The sequence below is a fragment of the Narcine bancroftii genome, chromosome 3 (assembly GCF_036971445.1).
Source record: "Narcine bancroftii isolate sNarBan1 chromosome 3, sNarBan1.hap1, whole genome shotgun sequence".
In the NCBI taxonomy this organism is placed as follows: domain Eukaryota; kingdom Metazoa; phylum Chordata; class Chondrichthyes; order Torpediniformes; family Narcinidae; genus Narcine; species Narcine bancroftii.
The window spans coordinates 182145836-182168605 of record NC_091471.1 but is presented as its reverse complement, the minus strand read 5'-3'; the positions used below and the strand labels follow the sequence as shown (position 1 = coordinate 182168605).

The window sequence follows — 22770 nt, the reverse complement described above, 5'->3', positions numbered from 1 at the left end:
GCTCACCAGCTCCTTCAGACTATCCAGGCATCAGCCTGCTGCTTGGATGCTGCACCTTGATGCCTTGGGGGACAGGTTCCCAATCATGGGCAATCACACCAACTGCCCATTTTTTGAGCGTATCTTTCTCTACCATCTGCCTGAGGACATCCGTCCGCTACTGTGACAAGAGAGCTTGACTAACCAGAGGAAGGTTGCTCAGAAGGCTCAAGAGCTATGGCTTGAGGGATTCCCGGAGTGTTCAGCAGTCCAGCAGGTCAAGAGTCATGGGCACGACCACTGCAAGGCTTCCTCTAGCGCTGCAGTAGAACACCTGGTCCCTACAGGGGCCACAAAGAGCATAACCAAGGCAAGACATCTGTTCCAGGCCTCTGCTTCTACCACCAGCGCTGGGGAGCCAAGGCTCAGAAGTGTTGTCAGCCCTGCTTGTTCCAGGGAAACGAGCAGGCCAGCCGCTGTTAATGGTTGCGGCGACTTGCCAGAGACACAGCCTTCTACCTACGGGACTCAGTCAGCGGCCGACGTTTCCTCATCGACACTAGGGCCCAGATCAGTGTAATTCCAGGCATGGCCAGAGTGTCTAGGAACCAGCCTTGAGGACCTCCCCGGTCAAGTTTCCAGCCCTCCTCAAGCCACAGTTCTCCGCTGCATCACCGCACCATGGGGTGTTCCATCACATCCCAACCCAAGGCCCACCAGTCCACGCCAAGGCCCGCCAGCTCCTGCCTGTTAAGCTCCAGGTGACGAAGGAAGAGTTTTTCGCATCTGCTGGAGTTGGGGATCATTCAGCACTCCAAAAGCCCTTGGGCCTCACCACTACACCTGGTCCTGAAAGCCTCCAGCAGCTGGCTCCCCTGCAGAGACTACCGACTGCTCAACAAGGTGACAATTCCTGACCATTACCCGATCCCTCACATTCAGGACTTTATGGCCAAGCTGCTTGGTGCGAGTGTATTCTCCAAGGTCGACCTGGTGCACAGGTATCACCAAATCCCAGTGCACCCGAGGACATTCCCAAGATGGCCATCATCACCCCCTTCAGCTTGTTCGAATTCCATCGCATGCCATTCGGGCTCAAGAAAGCCACCCAGACCTTCCAGCGCCTTATGGACTCAATGAGCAGACACTTAGATTTTGTCTTCATTTACTTGGATGACATCCTTGTTGCCAGCAGGGATTGGGCACAACACAAGGCCCGCCTGCACACCCTCTTCTCCCAACTAGCCGACTTCTGCCTCACAATCAACCCAGCCAAGTGTCAATTCGGGAAAGAGTTCATGCAGTTCCTGGGCCATACCATCATGGCCAAAGGAGCCACGCCCAATGCTACGAAGGTCGCCGCAATCAAGGTGTTCCTACGCCCAGACAACCTCAAGGGGCTGTAGGAGTTCACGGGTATGGTCAATTTCTATAACCATTTCATCTCAGGCATTGCGCGGGGTAACCGTTACCTTTTCACGGTGGTGGACTGCACCACTCATTGGCCCAAGGCGATCCCGATGCCAGACGCCTCCACGCACTCCTGCTCCCGAGTGCTGTTGCACAGTTGGGTCGCCCTTTTCAGCATCCCGAATCATCTCACCAGCGATCGGGGTGCCCAGTTCACCTCTGCGCTCTAGGCACAGCTCACCACAGGCTGTGGATCAAGTTACACTGCACCATGGCCTATCACCCGCAGGCCAATGGGCTGGTCGAGCGACTACACCACCACCTTAAGTTGGCACCTGTCCCGAATGGGTGGATGAACTGTCTTGGGTACTCCTAGGCATCTACTCGATGCCCAAAGATCTACAGGCATCATCAGCCGAGTTGGTCTATGGCGCACCACTAGTGCTACTCGGTGAGTTCGTCAACGCACCTCACAACTCCCAGCAGTCACTGCATGAGCTATTCCCCACCTCCAGGCCCAGTTGGGCTCCTTCGCACATCCACTGCCGCCCAGACACAGCACACGAGTCACTTATGTCCCCAGTGAGCAGCACAGCACAGAGTACATTTTTATTTGGTGAGGCCCGTTCACAGTACCTATGCAGAGGTCTTACGAAGAGCCGTACAAAGTCATCCAGTGTTCAGGGTCCAAGTTCACGCTGGACATCGGCGGTAGGAGGGAACTGTTTACTGTGGACAGACTGAAGCCAGCACACCTCAACCCCACCGAACCAGTAGTGGTAGCCCAGCCCAAGAAGCGAGGTCACCCAACTATAAAGGATATCGGCGCTGGTTCTCGGGGGGCAGCCAGCCAGCCAAAATGGCACCGTCGGGGGTTTCCCCTTCAACCTCGACACCAGGCTCAGAAGCCCATGCTTGGGGACCCATGTGACGCCCTGGTGACGTCAGCGCCCCCAGCGCAGTTCTCAGCCAGGTCCGGGCTGGGAGTATAAGGCCAGCCAGGCAGCCTGCAGTAAATCAGTTCTGCACACTGAGCTCAACCCATCTGGTTGTGTATTATTCCAGTTAGCAATGTAGCTGCCGCTAAATTTATTACGGGTGTAATCAGTTCCTCCCCAATCATATGATTCTTCCCATGTTTTGCTATCAGCAGAGAAATTTCATAGGGTTTGATTCAGGGCTGTAGTTTGCACTACAAATAATGAAATGATTTTTGATCAATTTTCAAACTTCTCTGTGATTTAAAATATTCCAATTCTGAATCGACATGGTTAGGATGTTTTCCCCTCAAATTAGCTTCAAGACAGCCTGCTTTCATTGTTTCCTTTGTCAAACTCTGTTGGCTTAATAGGCAAGAGAGTGTACATTCATGGTGTACAGCAGGTATAAACCCCAACTTCAAGAATTCCACTGAATATTGATGAACTTTTTGCATGCTTGATCTGCTCATTTTGAATATACACCAGGACAAGCTCTCTGAAACAGATTAATCAATATTTTATTATGCCTTCAAATTGAAAAATGTAATAAAAATAATGATCGAATCAAAGGAAGAATATTGACTGTAGAAAAAAATCATAAAAAATGCACGATTTCTGACTTTTTTTTCCCCTCTCAGAGTGTATCAAAACTGCACTAGCCTTGTGCTTTACTTTCTGGGGTCCTTATTTTCCCCCCAATTTTGGCATCCCCCTCTGGCTGGCACCTGGGACGTTCCCCCCCCCCCCCCCTCCATTTATCATCAATACACTAGTGCTCTCAGGTACATACAGATACAGGTCTCACTCACTACTGAACTGAAAAAGTTAAGGGGTATGGACAGAGAAATGATTGTTGAAATAATGAGGAATCCTCATCGCCAATGAGAAAATTTGGAATGGATAAAAATAAAACCGGGCAGAAAAAAAGCGGTAACAACAGTTAAAATAAGAGAAATATCCCAAGACCAAAAACACATTATGAAAATAAAAAGGGCAAAGTGATTTTAGTTGGAAGTTGCCACAATTGTGTTGTAGTGACAGTATTGCCAGGTCACATCTTTCACACCAACATGTTTTATTTTCCCCCAAATCAACTTTTATTTATTTTCCAAAATATTCCTATACCCCACCAAAATATTCCCATGTCCCATTTTGAGAATCTATGGTCTATTCTCAATGACACTCATCACCCAGGCCATGCCCTCTTCACACTGTTACCATCAGAAAGGAAGTACAGGAGCCTGAAGATGATCACTCAATAGTACAAAAACATTTTTCCCTCTATCATCAGATTTCTGAATGGACAATAAACCACTTTTCATTGGCATTTCATTTTTTTTAAATGCAATTTATAGCAATTTTGCACCTGCAATGCCACAAATAACAAATTTTGTGACACATGTTCAGCCTCCGACACCACAGGCACCAGACTTCACTCCATTGAGGACACTTACAAGAGGCAGAAAGCAGCCTCTAACCTCAAGGTCCACCACCACCCAGGTCATGCCCTCTTCATACTGCTCCCATCGTGGAAAAGGTACAGGAGCCTAAAGACGAGCACTCAGTGGCACAAGATCAGCTTTTTCCCTGCTGCCATTAGATTCCTGAACTGTCCCATAAGCAGACACGGCCTCACTTTGACTTTTCATGCACTATTTTTATTTATTGTTGTAATGTGGTTTTATGTGAATGTTTACACCATGATACTGCTGCAAAACAATTTTGTGACTTGTTCATGACAATAAATTCTGATTTTGAGGGTAGAAGGACAGAACAAACTCAATGGGATGAGCAACCTGCTTATATCGATATTATGTGACTTTGGACTCCTCCACCAGTACTCTGGTGAAAATGTGAAGCTGTTTCCTCACTTAGTAAACAATCACAAAGCCTAACTCTGCGTAATGAGCCCAGTCTATTTATCCCATCATGAGCAAAATTGCTTCTTTATTATAATTGTCCTTTAACAAGGAATCATAGTCCTGAACAAGCAATTTTTGCTCTTTATGGTGAGCTAACCTCGATCCTTGAAGGAAATACTGTTTCAATTGAAAAGCAAAACTAAATTATAAAAATATTCTGAGTGAACCAATGACGTTGCTAAAAAGAGCAAAGAGACTCAGTTCTTCCCTGCATGCTTTAGCATGGCAGCTGGCTCAGAGCAGTGATAAATGTTTCCACTGTTCTCACACACCAGGCATTAACTCAAATCTAATTTTTCATTGACATAAAATTAATGGGTGGAAAATTCAGCAGGTTCTGCTGACCTCAGTGGTCTCAATTTGCATTCTGTGGATACAAAACCAGGAGCAGAAATGTTTAAAATCTACCTGTGGAAGAGTAGAGAGACGGGCAGAGTTACTTGAATTCTGAGGAATAACAAGGGCATATTCTGTTCCTCCCCCAGACCCCACAACAATAATCATTGATTGCATTAAGTTCACATGTATGTTTCTGTACAATATGGGTGCATTTAATGTGCTCTTCTTAAACTTGCATAATGTACATTTCTACACACATCAATTGATGATGGCAGGACTGCGTGCAGCAAGGATTTGGTCCCATGGTCTATTTCAGACAATCTTGAGCAATGATGTGGTAATGTAATGGAATATGTATTTGGGAGGAAAAATTGGTAAAATTAGAGTAGGTTACATACATACATACACACATTTTGGAACAGATCTTATTTGAAATACTGAAGAATTCATATTCAGTGGACTTTACAGAAACTATGGAGAAGGGTATGCACAGTTCACAAGTAGGTGCTAATTGAAATGATGTCAAAATGAAGAGACTGTTGCTTGGAATGGAGACACTTCATCTGTTTACAAGGCTTCTGACCTTTCTACAAAGTGCTCACATGAAGGTCACTCCTGGATTTTGTTTACCTAATACAACAGCTTGACCAAGAGGGATAACTCCTGTTATTTCCTGAAGGTGGTGGAAGATTTTGCAAGTGAGAGAATCACATGGCCTTTCTAGCAGATTGATCGAGTGTGAGATTGAGAGATCGAGAGAGAGATCGAGAGAGAGATCGAGAGAGAGATCGAGAGAGAGATCGAGAGAGAGATCGAGAGAGAGATCGAGAGAGAGATCGAGAGAGAGATCGAGAGAGAGATCGAGAGAGAGATCGAGAGAGAGATCGAGAGAGAGATCGAGAGAGAGATCGAGAGAGAGATCGAGAGAGAGATCGAGAGAGAGATCGAGAGAGAGATCGAGAGAGAGATCGAGAGAGAGATCGAGAGAGAGATCGAGAGAGAGATCGAGAGAGAGATCGAGAGAGAGATCGAGAGAGAGATCGAGAGAGAGATCGAGAGAGAGATCGAGAGAGAGATCGAGAGAGAGATCGAGAGAGAGATCGAGAGAGAGATCGAGAGAGAGATCGAGATCTCAGCTAGTGTGTGACACTGAAAGCAGCTGAACAGTGCAAGCCAGGAGAAGATTGTTGGAAACAAAAAGCTCCAGAGTGGTGGTTGGCTGGATGTGCTATCTGTCTAATGTTTCTCTTGGAATAAGTAGAACAGAAAAGAACTCTGTGGTAGCCTGAAAGAAAGAGGTTATCATCTGGAGAACCCTAATCGGGCAAGTTTCATCAGCAAGAAATTGAGGTGACTAATGGTGATACCTCAGTTGTGGAAATCCTGGAGCATAACTCTCTCTGCAAACCCTGCAAGAAACTTCCTGAGTGGTAAACAATTACCTTTCAAGCACCAAAGCCTGGAGAACTTTATACATGTTAAACTCTGTTGTTACGAGCCCAAATGACTCCGACTGAGCAGCAATAGACCTTTACCAAAACAAGTAGTTACTTAAATAAAAGTTGTTTTTAAATTATCTTTAAATATGAAAACAGAATCAAACTAACTTATATCTATTAACTAAAATAACCCAAATTAACCCCCTTCTAATTCTAAGAACACTTGTATAATGTCTGTGTAAATTTAAGAAAAGTCCTTCAATTTACAGTTCAATCTCACTTCTTCCAAGTTCTCTGGATGCAGGCAATTCTTATACTGTGCACAGAATTTAACATGTAAAAAGTTCACCAGGCTTTGGTGCTCGAAAGGTAAATGTTTACCGCTCAGGAAGGTTCTTGTAGGGTTTGCAAAGAGATTTGTTGTTCCACAATTTCCACAATCAGTCAGCCTGTCTGCAATCCAAACAATATCTATTAATTTCATGACGACATATCAATTAGCACCTACTTGTGAAATGTGCATAAAATTCTCCATTGTTTCTGTCTTTTTTCTTTTGGCTTGGCTTCGCAGACGAAGATTTATGGAGGGGGTAAATGTCCACGTCAGCTGCAGGCTCGTTGGTGGCTGACAAGTCCGATGCGGGACAGGCAGACACGGTTGCAGCGGAAAAAGGTTCACTGAATATGAATTCTTCAATATTTCAAATAAGATCTGTTTTAAAATTTGTGTATGTATGTAACCTACACTAATTTTACCAATTATCTCCCAAATATATACTCCATTACACCTTCCTTCCTTTAAAGGAATTTTAACTGTTAAAATTCAGTAATATCTAAACTGTCTTTAAAAATCCCAATTCACAATATATACATCTTATAATAAGGTAACAATGTTGAGAGCATTTTTATACATGATCAATTTTAACATCTTGACAAACAATCTGCTATAATATTATTTGAACCTCTGCTATGAATAATTTGCAGATTATATTCTTGTAATATCAAACTCCATTTTAACAATCTTCTGTTCTTGTCCTTCATGTTATTCATAAACACCAGAGGATTGTGATCAGTAAATACCACAATTGGTTCCTGAGAGCTACTGAGATGCACATCAAAATTCTGCAGAGCAAACCCAATAGACAACCGTTCTTTTATCAATAGTGAAATAGTTCCTTTGATGAACATTGAATTTCTCTGAAAAGTAGGCAATTGGATGGTTAATTTCATTATGTTTCTGCAATAAAAATTACCCTACTACTTCCTCACCTGCATCCACTGCTACAGAAAAAGGTTTATCAAAATCAGGAGATTTTAACACAGGATAATGGTGTAGCATCTCCTTGAAATTTCCTAAAGCTGTCTGATACTCTAGTCCACACGAATTTCTTTTTTCCCAAAAGGTTGGTTAAAGGAAGAACAACCTCAAAAATTTCTGCAAAACTTCCTATAATATCCTGCCATTCCTAAAAACCTTCTCACTGCTTTCTTGCCATTGGGAATAGGAAACTCAAATTGCATTCACTTTGCCATGAGCAACTACATGACCCGAGTAATGGCATTTGCAAATTCACTCTTCGCTAAGTTAACAGTTAAGTTTGCTTTGTTAATCTTGCAAACAATTTGTCCAATTCCTTCAAATGTTCTTCCCATGTGTCATTTTTTGTGACCAGTCATCAATATAAGCATCTGTACGTGTTTCTTCTTTTCTTCTTTGGCTTGGCTTCGCGGACGAAGATTTATGGAGGGGGTAAAAAGTCCACGTCAGCTGCAGGCTCGTTTGTGGCTGACAAGTCCGATGTGGGACAGGCAGAAATGATTGCAGCGGTTGCAGGGGAAAATTGGTTGGTTGGAGTTGGGTGTTGGGTTTTTCCTCCTTTGCCTTTTGTCAGTTAACCCTTGGATAACTGAATTAATCATCCTTTGAAATGTTGCAGGGGCATTTTTCATGCCAAAGGTAAAATATTATACTCATATAAACCAGGTGGAGTAACAAAAGCTGAAATATTCCTTCCTCTCTCAATTAAAGGCATACACCAGTAACCCTTCAACAAATCCAACTTGGTAAGAAATTTAGCTTTCCCAATTTTATCAATACAATCATCTATTCTTGGAATAGGATAAGCATCTGTTTTAGTTACTGAATTAACCTTCCTGTAATCTGTACAAAACCTGACAGTTCCATCTGGTTTCGGTACCAGAATACAAGGAGAACTCCAATCTGAGTTTGAAGGTCTAATAATATCATTTCTCCACATATATTCCATCTCCTGATCCATGATTTTACTTTTCTGAATGTTTATTCTGTATGAGTGTTGTTTAATGGGACTTGCTTCTCTGACATCCACATCGTAATAAATTACTGATGTCTTTTTTGGAATGTCAGGAAACAGATTTGTGTACTTTAAAATTAATTCCTTGAACTGTTCTTGTGACTTAAGATGAATCAACTTCACCTCCAAATTTTCCAAAATTTCTGAGTTAGACAGGTGCACAGGAAGCATAGTTCTTTAAGGTTACCCTCACAAGATTTTGATTCCATAATTTCATGATCCACCACTTCCTCCACTCTGTCAACAACCAACACCTCTGATACAGATTGTTCTCAGGTGCACAGGAAGCATAGTTCTTTAAGGTTACCCTCACAAGATTTTGATTCCATAATTTCATGATCCACCACTTCCTCCACTCTGTCAACAACCAACACCTCTGATACAGATTGTTCTCCACTACCATTATCACTACCATTCAACATATTTATGTGAAACACCTGAGTTTTATTCCTTCTATCTGGAGTGTTAACAACATCACTCAATTTTGACTCAATTTTGACTTAACTGTGTATGGACCAGAAAATCTAGCTTTCAAAGGATTGTCATGTGTTGGAAGCAAAATCAAAACTTTACTTCCGATCTTAAAATTCCTCACTTGAGCTTTCCTATCAAATAAATGCTTTATTTTACCCTGAGCCATTTCTAAATTCTCTCCACATTTTTTGTACCCTATCCTTAAATTTAGAAGCATAATCCAGCAAGTCCAACTGCACCTCCTCATTAACCCACTGTTCTTTTATCAACATTAAAGGTCCTCTAACCTGATGCCCAAACACAATTTCAAAACCCAATGACTCCTGCACAGCCTCCCTTGCTGCAAACAATAAATGAATACCGTTCATCCCAATCTTTCCCATTCTCCAAACAATAAATACTCATTTTTAAGAGTAGAATGAAATCTTTCCAAAGATCCCTGGGTTTCAGGATGATATGCAGATGAAGTGATCGGTTTTTTCCCAACTCATAAATTAACTGTTGAAACAACCCAGACATAAAATTAGATCCTTGATCACTCTGAATCTCTTTAGGTAATCCAAACACTGAAAAATCTTTCCAAAGCCTTTACCACCATTTTGGTTTTGATATTTCTTAATGGTATAGCTTCTGGAAATCTTCATGCTGTACACAATTGCTAACAAGTACTGATTTCCAGGCTTACTTTTCAGCAGGGGACCTACACAATCCACAATAACGCTAGTGAAAGGTTCCCCAACAACAGGAATAGGATGTAATAGAGCACACATGTCAAACTCAGGCCCGCGGGCCAAATTTGGCCCATGATATAATTATATTTGGCCCGCAAGATCATACCAAACATGTATTAGAGCTGGCCCGCTGGCCGCCGCTCCAGTACAGCGCATGCACAGCTAATACTACAAATCCCAGAATGCTTTGCAAATGCATTGGCGTCAGCCCGCTAATCACCCCCACCTCCTCTCTTTACTTTCATTAGCATCTGCGACCTGTCGCCCAACTCACATGTAATAAACCCCTTACGAAAAATGGCCAAACGAAAGACAGAAAACAGGACCTTTCTGAACGAGAAGCAAAAGCTCCAGAAGGTGGAGGAGATGAAAAGAAGTCTGGTTTTACAGCAAACTATGTTCACCAAAGCAGAATCCCAAAGTGAGGCTGCTGTAAAGGCTAGTTTTATTGTGGCCGCAGAGATCGCCAAATCAGCCAGGCCCTTTACGGAGGGAGAGTTTGTTAAAAAGTGCCTGCTCAAAGTTTGCGATGTCATTTGCCCAGATAAAAAGGAAACGTTTTTAAATGTGAGCCTGAGCAGAAACACCGTGGCTGGACATGCTTGTGAGCTTGCTACTAATTTACAAGAACAACTGAAGGAGAAGGGGAAAGATTTTATGGCATACTCACATGCTGTAGACGAGAGCAGCAACACATCAGATACTGCCCAGCTATCAATATTCATCCATGGAGTGGACACGAAACTTTCCGTTACAGAGGAACTTTTAGGATTAAAATCCATGCATGGCACAACCACAGGAAAAGAAATCTTCGATGAGGTGTCCAAATGTCTCAATGAAATGATGCTGTCTTGGGATAAACTTGTGGAACTAACGACAGATGGTGCGCCCGCGATGTGCGGTCAGAAAAGTGGACTGGTGGGCAGGATTCGGGAGAAGATGCAGGAGAATCATGCAGGTAAGCTTACAGTTTACTACTGCATAATCCACGAGGAAGCCTTGTGTGGCAAAGCCTTGAAAATGGAGCATATTATGAACACTAACTCGAGTAGTTAACTTCATAAGAGCCAAAGGTTTAAATCACTGCCAGTTCAAGTCCTTTCTGGAGGTGTTAGGGTCAGAATACGGAGACGTGCCCTATCACACAGAGGTGCAATGGCTTAGCCGAGGAAAAGTACTGAAGAGATGCTTTGAGCTGCGTGAAGAAATATGTCTGTTTATGGAGAGCAAAGGCAAAGACACAACAGAGCTCAGGGATAAAAAGTTTAAATGTGAGCTGGCATTCCTGTGTGACATCATGAGCCATCTCGATGCGCTAAACCTGCAGTTTCAGGGACAAGGGCACGTCATTACAGACATGTACAGTGCAGTGAGGGCTTTTAGAACCAAGTTGTGCTTGTGGGAGACTCAGATGCTGCAGGAAAACATGGCTCATTTTCTGTGCTGCCAAATATGAAAGAACAGATCTCACCTGCCATGTTGCCCAGTGCAGAGTTTGCTGAAAAACTAAGCGTACTTCGTGCGAAGTTTTCCCGACGATTTGCTGACTTTGAAGCCCAGAAATGCAGATTTGAACTACTCAGCAATCCATTTGTGGTTGGCGTGACAAGCGCTCCAACCAACCTCCAAATGGAGCTGATTGAGCTCCAGTGTAATAACATGCTCAAGTCAAAGTATGACTCTGTCGGCGATGCGCAGTTCCCACAGTTCCTTCCCGACACACTGCCCCAACTCCGTGCACAAGCTGCTCAAATGCTGTCAATGTTTGGCAGCACGCATCTCTACGAACAACTCTTCTCTTTGATGAAGATAAACAAAACACCACACAGGAGTCGTCTTACTGACGAGCACCTTCATTCAGTCCTGAGGATTTCCTCAGCTCAGATTCTGACCCCAGAGTTTGATGAACTTGCATCTAAGAAGAGATGCCAAGTATCTGGTTTAGACCTAGGTGCATCAGAGTAAATCACAGTGTAGCAAGCTAAGCTTGGATTAATATTTTCTTTGGTTAACTTTGGACTGTTCATAGTTGAAAGATTGGATTTTCATTGAAGCAATTTGTTATTTTTTTGACTTGTTGGCTTGTGAAAAAAAATACATTTAAAAGGAGCTTAAAGGCTATAGAGAAATATTATTTATTGAATATTTTATTTGTCATTTGTTGATGCTTCTTCTGGAAAGAGTTTAACCAAAACTATTATTAAACATTTATTTTAATAAGACAGTTTAACATTACATATGTTGAAAGAAAACATGCAAATGTTGTTGAAAATTTTCAATAAATATATAGTTTGGCCCACGACTTAGTCCAAGTTTTTAATTTTGGCCCTCTGTGAATTTGAGTTTGACACCCCTGTAATAGAGCCATTGGAGGACCCTGGTTACATTTCCCCACAACCTAACAAAAATGGCATGTCCTGCACCAATTTACAACATCCTTCCTCAAACCAGGGCAGAAAAAATGTTTCAAAATCTTTTTCATGGTTTTCTTTACACCAAGATGACCACCTAAAGGAGTACTGTGGGCTAAATTTAAAATTTCATTCCAGTAATTTTTAGGAACAACCACCTGATAAATCACCCCCCCCCACCCCCACCCCACTCTTAATTAGCAGGAATATCAAGAAGTCTCCATTTCCTCATTAACAAATCACCTTTTAGGTAATGAGCATAAGCCATTTTTTTAAATCTCCTGTTCAGTTACTGCTTTGTCTCCTAAGTCAGCAAAGATTTGTATCTGCTCTCAGCTGCTGAATTAACTCTTTCCTTGACAAAGAGAAATCTTTACTCTCACAATTACCTTGCTCTTTCAAAACCATTTCAGAATCATCTGGCAAATCTCTGTTAATTGGATCTTCAACTCTCAATAATTTCTTAGACATGGACCTTGTTACTGCACACGCAGGATACATCTCAAAATTCTCTTCCACCTCATCTTTCCTTGGCCTACTTGTTAATCTCAAAAGTGACCCAACTTTATCCTCTGCCAAATCATTCCCTAATAAAATTGAGACCCCCTGCATGGATAACTTTGAAATTACTCCTACCACAATGGGTCCTTTAACTAACTCTGAATTTAGCACTATATTGTGAAGAGATATTGACTCTACATCACCTCAAACACCATTAATCAAAGTTGTCTTGCCTGTGTCAGTTGTTTAGTTGTGTTGAACCAGTATCCCTAAGAATTTTAACTAGAACTTGTGATTCTCCCTCCTTTACTGAAACAATAAAGACCTCAACAATGAAGATGGTGTTTACATCCGGTACAGCACGGATGGCAGTCTCTCCAATCTGAGGCGCCTGCAAGCTCACACCAAGACACAAGAGCAACTTGTTCGTGAACTACTCTTTGCAGACGATGCCGCTTTAGTTGCCCATTCAGAGTCAGCTCTCCAGTGCATGACGTTCTGTTTTGCAGAAACTGCCAAAATATTTGGCCTGGAAGTCAGCCTGAAGAAAACTGAGGTCCTCCATCAGCCAGCTCCCCACCATGACCACCAGCCCCCCCCCCCCCCCCCACATCTCCATCAGGCACACTGAACTCAAAACAGTCAACCAGTTTACCTACCTCGGCTGCACCATTTCATCTGATGCAAGGATCGACAAAGAGATAGACAACAGACTCGCCAAGGCAAATAATGACTTTGGAAGACCACACAAGAGTCTGGAAAAACAACCACCTGAAAAAAAAACACAAAGATCAGCGTGTACAGAGCCGTTGTCATACCCACACTCCTGTTCGGCTCCGAATCATGGATCCTCTACCGGCATCACCTACGGCTCCTAGAACATTTCCATCAGCGCTGTCTCCACTCCATCCTCAATATTCATTGGAATGACTCCACCAACATCGAAGTACTCGAGTTGGCAGAGTCCGCAAGCATCGAATCCACGCTGCTGAAGACCCAACTACGCTGGGTGGGTCACATCTCCAGAATGGAGGACCATCGCCTTCCCAAGATCGTGTTATATGGCGAGCTCTCCACTGGCCACCAAGACAGAGGTGCAGCAAAGAAGAGGTACAAGCTCTGCTTAAAAAAATCTCTTGGTGCCTGCCACATTGACCACCGCCAGTGGGCTGATATCGCCTCCAACCGTGCATCTTGGCGCCTCACAGTTTGGCAGGCAGCAACCTCCTTTGAAGAAGACTGCAGAGCCCACCTCACTGACGAAAGACAAAGGATGAAAAACCCAACATCCAACCCAAACCCACCAATTTTCCCTTGCAACCGCTGCAACCAGGCCTGCCTGTCCCGCATCGGATTTGTTAGTTACCAAAGAGCCTGCAGCAGACGTGGACATACCCCTCCATAAATCTTCATCCGTGAAGCCAAGCCAAAGAGAAGAAGAGAAAGAAGACTGAAACAAAACCATCTGAAACAAAAGGTTTGAAAACATCCATGACACCCTTATCAGATATAGAACATCTGCTCTGCCTAAATTCAACTGTTTGAATACATGCTTCTGGTAAAACCTTCTTTTCTCTTTTGATTTTCAATACTAGACAATTTGCAATAACATGACCAGTTTTTGTTTTTACAAAAATTACAAAAATCCAGAAGTTCTGTCCTTTCCAACCTTCTCTCCAGACTTAATTTGAGGCTTACTATCCTGCTCCACATTAACCCTCTGAACAGGTTTATTAATCAGCTCCACATTAACTTTTTGAAAATGCCTACCATTTTGAGATGTATTTTTATGAATCAAAGCAAATTGGTCCGCCAATCTAGCTGCATGTTGCCACGTCTCTCTCATCAAGGTATAATTTAATCTCCTTTGGAACACACCTTTTAATTTCCTCAATTAACATCGTCTCTCAGTCTCTCAAAATCATGACATTCCTCTGGGAGTGCACCAACAGTCAAACCATGCAGATTTCTTCAAAGCAAAATCCATAAGATTGATTCCATATTTTTAAATCAAACTAAATTTTTTGTCTATACGGTTCTGGAACCAACTCAAGCTTTCAATTCTGCTTGTTTAACAGTATTGTAATTTGCCACTTGCTGTGCAGTCAAGCAATTTGCAATTTGTGCTTTTCCCTTCAACACACTTTTGAGCAAAGACCATTTTCCTTTTGGCCATTTTGAGCTCTCAGCAACCTTTTCAAAAAGCTGAAAATAGGTATCTATATCTCCCTCATCAAAAGGAGGCTCTAGATTTACCTCTCTACTAAGCAAAAACCCCTCCCCAAGAGTTACAGCTTCAACTTTCTTTCTTTCCTCCCTATCAATTTTCATCATCTCTAATTGATATTGTCTTTCAGCTAACTCTAACTCATGCACCCTCTGTTTTCCAGCCTCTTCCCTTTCCCTCTCAGCTTGGTCTACTCATTGATGTCTCTGCAACTCAAAATTATGTTTCTCTCTTTCCTCTTGCACCCTCAATTTTTCCAATTCACCTATCCTCTGGAAAATCTTCAAAGTCTTTCTGACCAAATTTACCCTCACCTATATATTTCACTATAATCCTCTGTATTTGTAATTTCCTCATCCAATGTTTAACTTCAATCAGTTTTAATGCCTTAGAAATAACCATCAGTTCCGCTTTTCTCTTAGGTTCTGCAGGTGATGGTTCTGTCAAAAACTTATCAACATCCATTAATACATTCAAGCTTTAAATTAGATTGGGGGGAAAAAAAAATTAAGTAATAACCCACAAAACTCGTGTTCAATCGACTGGACAAGCCCCCATAAAATGTTATGAGCCCAAAGGACCCCAACACCCAGTAGCAATAGGCATTCACCAAGACAAGTAGTTACTTAAAGAAAAGTTGTTTTTAATTATCTTTAAACATGAAAACAGAATCAAACCAACTTATCTCTATTAACTTAAATAACCCAAATTAACCCTCTTCTAATTCTAAGTGTACGTACATGATGTGTGTGTAAATTTAAGAAAAGTTCTTTGGTTTACAGTTCAATCTCACTTCTTCCAAGTTTTCTGGTTGCAGGCAATTCTTATCTTTCTCTTTTCTTTGGCTTGGCTTCGCGGACGAAGATTTATGGAGGGGGTAAATGTCCACGTCAGCTGCAGGCTCGTTTGTGGCTGACAAGTCCGATGCGGGACAGGCAGGCACGGTTGCGGCGGTTGCAGGGGAAAATTGGTGGGTTGGGGTTGGGTGTTGGGTTTTTCCTCCTTTGTCTTTTGTCAGTGAGGTGGGCTCTGTGGGCTTCTTCAAAGGAGGTTGCTGCCCGCTGAACTGTGAGGCGCCAAGATGTACGGTTTGAGGCGATATCAGCCCACTGGCGGTGGTCAATGTGGCAGGCACCAAGAGATTTCTTTAAGCAGTCCTTGTACCTCTTCTTTGGTGCACCTCTGTCACGGTGGCCAGTGGAGAGCTCGCCATATAACACGATCTTGGGAAAGCGATGGTCCTCCATTCTGGAGACGTGACCCACCCAGCGCAGCTGGATCTTCAGCAGCGTGGACTCGATGCTGTCGGCCTCTGCCATCTCGAGTACTTCGATGTTAGGGATGAAGGCGCTCCAATGAAGGTTGAGGATGGAGCGGAGACAACGCTGGTGGAAGCGTTCTAGGAGCCGTAGGTGATGCCGGTAGAGGACCCATGATTCGGAGCCAAACAGGAGTGTGGGTATGACAACGGCTCTGTATACGCTTATCTTTGTGAGGTTTTTCAGTTGGTTGTTTTTCCAGACTCTTTTGTGTAGTCTTCCAAAGGTGCTATTTGCCTTGGCGAGTCTGTTTTCTATCTCGTTGTCGATCCTTGCATCTGATGAAATGGTGCAGCCGAGATAGGTAAACTAGTTGACCTTTTTGAGTTTTGTGTGCCCGATGGAGATGTGGGGGGGGGGGCTGGTAGTCATGGTGGGGAGCTGGCTGATGGAGGACCTCCGTTTTCTTCAGGCTGACTTCCAGGCCGAACATTTTGGCAGTTTCCGCAAAACAGGACGTCATTCGCTGAAGAGCTGGCTCTGAATAGGCAACTAAAGCTTATACTGTGCACAGAATTTAACATGTATAAAGTTCACCAGGCTTTGGTGCTCAAAAGGTAAATGTTTACCTCTCAGGAAGGTTCTTGTAGGGTTTGCAGAGAGAGATTTGTTTTTCCAGGATTTTCATAACTGAAGTACCACCATTTGTCACCTCAATGTCTCACTGATAAAACTTGCCCCATCAGGGTTCTCCAGATGATAGCCAATTTCTTTCAGGCTACCACAGAATTCCTTTCTGTTCTACTTATTCCAAGAGAAACATCAGACAGATAGCACATCCAGCCATCTGCCGCTCTGGAGCTTTCGGTTTCCAACAAGGTTCTCCTGGCTTGTTCTGTTCAGCTGCTTTCAGTGTCGCACACACTAGCTGAGAGAGCTTGTTGTGCTTGTCTCCTCTCTCTCTCTCTTCAACTGAGACTGCTAGAAAGCCCATGTGACTCTCTCAGTTGCACAAAACCCCACCTTCTTCAGCAAACCACAGGAGTTCTCCCTCTTGATCAAGCTGTTGTCTTAGGTAAACAAAACCCAGGTGTGACCTTTCTGTGAGCACTTTTTAAAAAGGTCAGGAGGCTTGTAGTTATTCAACCAGCCAGTCTCCAATCCAAACAATGTCTATTCATTTCATGACATAATTTCAATTAGCACCTACTTGTGAAATGTTCATAAAATTCTCCATTGTTTCTGTAAAGTTCACCGAATATGAATTCTTCAATATTTCAATTAAGATCTGTTTTAAAATATGAGTATGTATGTAACCTACTCTAATTTTACCATTTATCTCCCAAATACATATTCCATTACACTGTGCACTGGTAGAAGAATTGCCTGCAACCAGTGAACTTGGAAGAATGAGAAGTGAGATTGAACTGTGAACCAAAGAACACACATCACATACATATGTGCTTAGAATCAGAAGGGGGGTTAAGATGGGTTTAATCAAGTTAAGAGACAAGTTTAAAGTTTGATTCTCTCCAGCAACTTAATCTAGATTTCAAGCACTGTGTGGGTGAAATAAAATATTTTTCAGGTTCCCTCTAAATCCCTTATTTCTTGCCTTAGGATATTGCCCACTGGTCTCAAACACTCACGTTAAAGGGAAAAAAAGAATCCTACCGCCTATTTTATCAGCGTCTCTCAGAATTTATTCAGATCTCTTCAATCTTCTTGGTTCATAAAAAGAACCCCAGTTGATCCAATCTCTATAGTTGAACACTCCAACCCAGACACATCCTCTGCATAGTCTCTAGCACAAGCACATCCTTCCAATGCGTACAAGAAATGCTCACAGAACTGCTATGGCCTAACTAAAAGTCATCTTTTTCTTATTTATGTTCTGACTACTGAAGGAAAGTATCCCATTTGCCTTCTTAACCAATCTTATGCTGCTGCCATCAGAGAATTTTGGTCATGTACACTAATTCTTCAATATTTCTTTGCTCATGCCTTAGCATTCATTATGTATAACCTAATTTAATCAGTACTTCCAAAATGTATCAACACATTTCCAGGAGGAAATTAAATATGCAGTTTGCCTACCCATCTTACCAACCCATTGATATCATTCTATAGCTGAATACTATTCTCCTCACTGCTAATCACACCATCAACTTTCAAATCATTTAAAAACTTGGGTGTACTTCCTATATTATCAATATTGTTAATGTATGTTGCAAACAACAAATGTTCTTGCACTGATCCCAATGGTTCACATTTCTAATTTCAAAAACAACTTCCATCTGTCACCAAACTAATTTTGGATCCAATCTGAGAACTTCCCCTGAATTCTATAGCAATAACCTTTTGGAATGTTGGATCTTATTAATGGCCACCTTGAAATCCATATACATGTATTCTAATTGATGCACTGAGTTATTGCTTCAAAAATTAAATCAAGCAGTCAGTCCTCCCAGAGGAATTAAAATCATAGAAATGAAAAAAAATGAATTAAGTTTATTTTTAAAATTACTCTTGATTTAGCTGGTCTTGTGCTGATCATCATTGTTATGTCATAGACCAGCAGCAATGGAAATTCATCAAGACAATGGTATCTTCAAAACAATGTTTATTAATAACTATTAATAACGTAAAATCTTACTTAATTCTAAACTTAACTTGTGCGTCAAATCCTAAACCATGAGAGATCAGGCATAATTCTAAAGAGGTGATTTTAAAGTTCAGTCTTAGAAATCTTTTGTGTTGAAATTCAGTCTTTAAACTGCTGTTCAAAAGTTCTCAAACTCACAAATTCTTGTAGATTTGCTTTCAGAGGAATATTTCTTTAAAAACAAAATTCCCCTTTCTTGTGTAGAGGTTTCAGAACTTGTTTCACACAATGATTTCACCAACCTAGCCAAGTATTAAATAAAGTGACCATTATGAATGGACATGTAGAACTGCCCCCTCTTGACAAAGAGACAGCTGAAGTGGCCCTTTCCTTCAAAGCCACTGATTTGGTGTTCCTCCCCTATCAAAGGGAGAATACACAACAGTACCTCTCTCACTGAAGGTTACTGCATCTCTATCTTCAGATGAAGCATGGTTCATTATTAAAGATGCCTTCTTGACTTATTCCAATCACATGATATGACATCACCACTGGTTTTCCTTGAAGTTCATGTCTTCCATAAGCTTATGAGCAAATGCCTCAAAGTTGTCAGCACAGTTAACAAGCAGGTGCCTTTCTTGTGTACACAGGTGCCTTTCTGAACAAACATCCATTGTATTCAAACTTTCAATGGAGAACAATCATGTCTTTTCTGGCTTTTAACTGAACAATGATAAGGCTTTGATGGCTTCTGATTGAATTTGAATTAGCAGAACTGTCTCTGAAAGACATTTCTTATCTGCTAACATGAATGTATTATCTATCTTTGTAGAAGTGTCCCTGTATCCAACCCAGAAACATTTATAAACTAAAGATTAATAATAACATGATCCTGTAACAGATTCAAGATTCAAAGTGTGCTTTTGATCTTCAGAGGGAAAAATCATTCACTTTTGATTGTAATCCCCTACCTTTGTTGTGTTGAGCTTGGATGAGTACAGGATCAGGGGCGGGGGGGTCTTCAACACAGCCTGCTAATCCAAAAGAATGCCTTCTTGGGTGAGGTACATTAGTATTCCTGAAATTCAGGAAATCAAGGAAATATTAGGAAAAGCAGCAAATTAAAAGATGGATGTGTGGGTTGAGGATGTGATGGTACTGTACATGGCTGAGGGAGAGACAGCAATTGGGCAAAGCAAAAAAAAGTTAAAAGTAGAAACTACACAGGGCAAAGTTTAGTGGAGGAAACCATTCTGCCCACGACATGCTTTAAATAAAACTCACATCAGATCCAATTGCCTCTTGAATAAACCTGAATTTTTTGCTTCTAATTCTCATCCTTATCCCTCCTTGGTTCCTTTCTCCACCCAATTTCCCCTTTGGATTCTTCCTCTTTCTTCCCCACCCCCCCCCCCCCCAACACCACCCTTTTGGTTCTATGTAGTCTCTAATAATATCACTGTTGTCACCTTCTCTTATCAGATTCTAGCACTGACACCCTTTGTCCAGCCTGCCACCCACCCCACCTGCATGCATTATCTTCCTCCTCTTTACCCCTTTGCTTCTGCCTCCTCTACTACACATCTGCCAGTCAACTACCTCTGACTGTAATCTTTCACCTCTCCAAAGTCCATCCATTCCCCATTAACCCTTTACCTACCTCTCCCACTCTGATAAAGAGTTAATTATCATATACTTTGCACAATGTACATTTGCATCAAAAGTCTTATTTACTACAGCCATACAGGTACTGTGCAAAGACAAGAGCTACAATAGTATACACTAAGTTAAATTAAAAAGTTGCAAATGCAACAGGTAAATAGTAAATATGGGCAGCTACCACAGTGCAATAAAGAGTAGTGTTACAATTGTGCAGAGAGTTCTTTTTGTGGTGTTAGAGTAGTCCATGATTACTATAAAGGGAGGTTAAGAGCCTGATAGCAATTGGATAGAAAATGTTCTTAAAGGTACTGACTTCAAGCTTCTGTAACTTCTTCTCAAAGAAGAAAGTGAGAAGAGAGTGGTGGGGGTCTTTTATGATGTTGGCTGCCTTCTTGTGGCAATGCCTCACACAGATATCTTCAGTGGATGGGAGGTTTGAGCCTGTGATGCACTTGAACATGCTCTCTTCCTTCTGCAGCTTTCTGCATTCCTGGGCACTCACATTACCAAACCAGTGACTCAGCTAGTCAGGATATTTTCCTCAGTGCACCTGCAGAAGTTTGATACAACATGCAAAAAAGTACAGGTGTTGGTGTACTTTCTTCACAGATGCCTTGATGTGCTAATTCCAGGAGAGGTCGTCTGAAATATGAACTCCCAGGAATCTGAAGGTACTACCCCTCTGCACGTGCATCACATCAATGCATATAGTTGCATGGTACCTCAGCCTTCCCTTCCCTAAAATCAACAATTAGCTCCTTGGTCTTGATGTTAAGAGCAAGATTATTGTTCTGGCACCACCCAACCAGATTATTAATTCCAGTTACTCAGAAAGAACAGTAGTGTCATCAATGAATTCATAGTTTGGATTGGAACTGAACTTGGCTATCCATTCATGAGTGTCCAGGCTATAGAGCAGGTAACTAAGAATGCAGCTTTGGAGTGCCCCTATGTTGTTAGACAGTGATGGCATCAAAGGCTATGGGGAGAAGGCTGAGTGGGAAAATGGATCAAGTGGGGCAGACTCAATGGGCTGAATAGACTATTTCTGCTCTTCTGCCTTATGGACTTAGCATTACTCTGTCATTATACCAGGTCTCTCTCTCTCGTCCACACCCACAGTCTTGATGAAGGGTTCTAGCCTGGAACATTGACAGTTCTTTTTTTTCTCTACCACTGATGCTGCTCAACACGCAGATCCTCCATTAGAGTGTGTGTTTCTCCAGATTCCAGCATCTGCAGTATCTCATGTGCCTGAAGCTTTTGTTGGTTTTCTCACAAAACTATTGCAGGCCTCCAAGGGCTGACTTGTTTCTATCATGGTCAAAATAAAATAGGAAGGTTCAGATATTTTAAATGTAGATGTGATATTCTTGATTGCAATTGAAACCATGGCAAAGCACAAAATGAAAAAAAAATACTGCAGATGCTGTAAATCTGAAATAAATCAGAAAATATCAGAGCTCAGTAAGTCATGCATCATTTGTGGAAAGGGAAACAAAGATAATATTTTAGTTTCTGAGATCCAGTTTTGATAAGGAGCATTATCCTTGCTTCTATTTCCACAGATTCCAACTGACCTGCCGAGTGTTATAGATGTTTTCACTAATTATAGGCCAGCATTAGCCCAGCAATTGCATGTGAATAATTGGTTGTCAATGTTGCAAGCAGGAGGATGCACTACTGAAGGCAAGAAGTTTGGAATCAAATTAGTCACTTTTAGGTATAAAGCAACACAAGCTGTCAGATTTGATAAAACATCATATTCACACCTGAAACATTAAGGAGCCTGGACATGAACGTAGCTTCTGCTGTTCTGAAAAATATATAATGAAGTGCTGGAATGTATCTGATTTAATTTTTAGAGATGAAGTCATAATAATTCCTCTGAGGACCCATTTGCATGTCAGCCCATGAGTACATCATTCTGCCCTACTAAGTCTATGTTTAGGATTGATGTTTTGAGAGAGTGATGTGGATGCTGATGTCTTAAAATTATACCCAAGGGTATTGACAAAATGACTTCATAGAAAAGAGGCTGCAATAGAAAATATTTCATCGCAACCACCTACTGAAAATAATTTTCACAGTTGAGCCACCAAGCATTCCTTTGGATATTAATTCAAAGCAGCAACTGATACAAGGCAATTCCCAGAAGAAATCTAGTGTAACTTAAAGATCTTTTAATGGAACAGAACAAACAATGCATAACAATATATTTGCCTGTTGTTACAGTAACATGTACAACACAATACAATCATACAATTGTAGACTGAATAAAGTACATATATATATGATTGAGTGAATGAGTAGGAAAAGCTTCTGGAAAGAGGAAGAAGTAGAAGGACCCATGTTCAGAGACCATACCTGAACAGAATATTTAATGGTAAGTGGGGTAAACTCCAGTGAAAAATGATGCTCACGATTTTTTTCCACCAAAGCGAAACTTGCAAAAGCGAAATTTGTTCTCTGCCACAGTCACAGCTCCATTGCTTGGG

The 22770-nt window shown here is 41.8% G+C and overlaps 1 pseudogene; it reads left to right on the top strand.

Moving 5' to 3' along the window:
* The first annotated feature begins 1776 nt into the window (after nucleotides 1-1776).
* Nucleotides 1777-20836, top strand: LOC138756732 (general transcription factor II-I repeat domain-containing protein 2A-like; annotated as a pseudogene).
* The last annotated feature ends 1934 nt before the right edge of the window (nucleotides 20837-22770 follow it).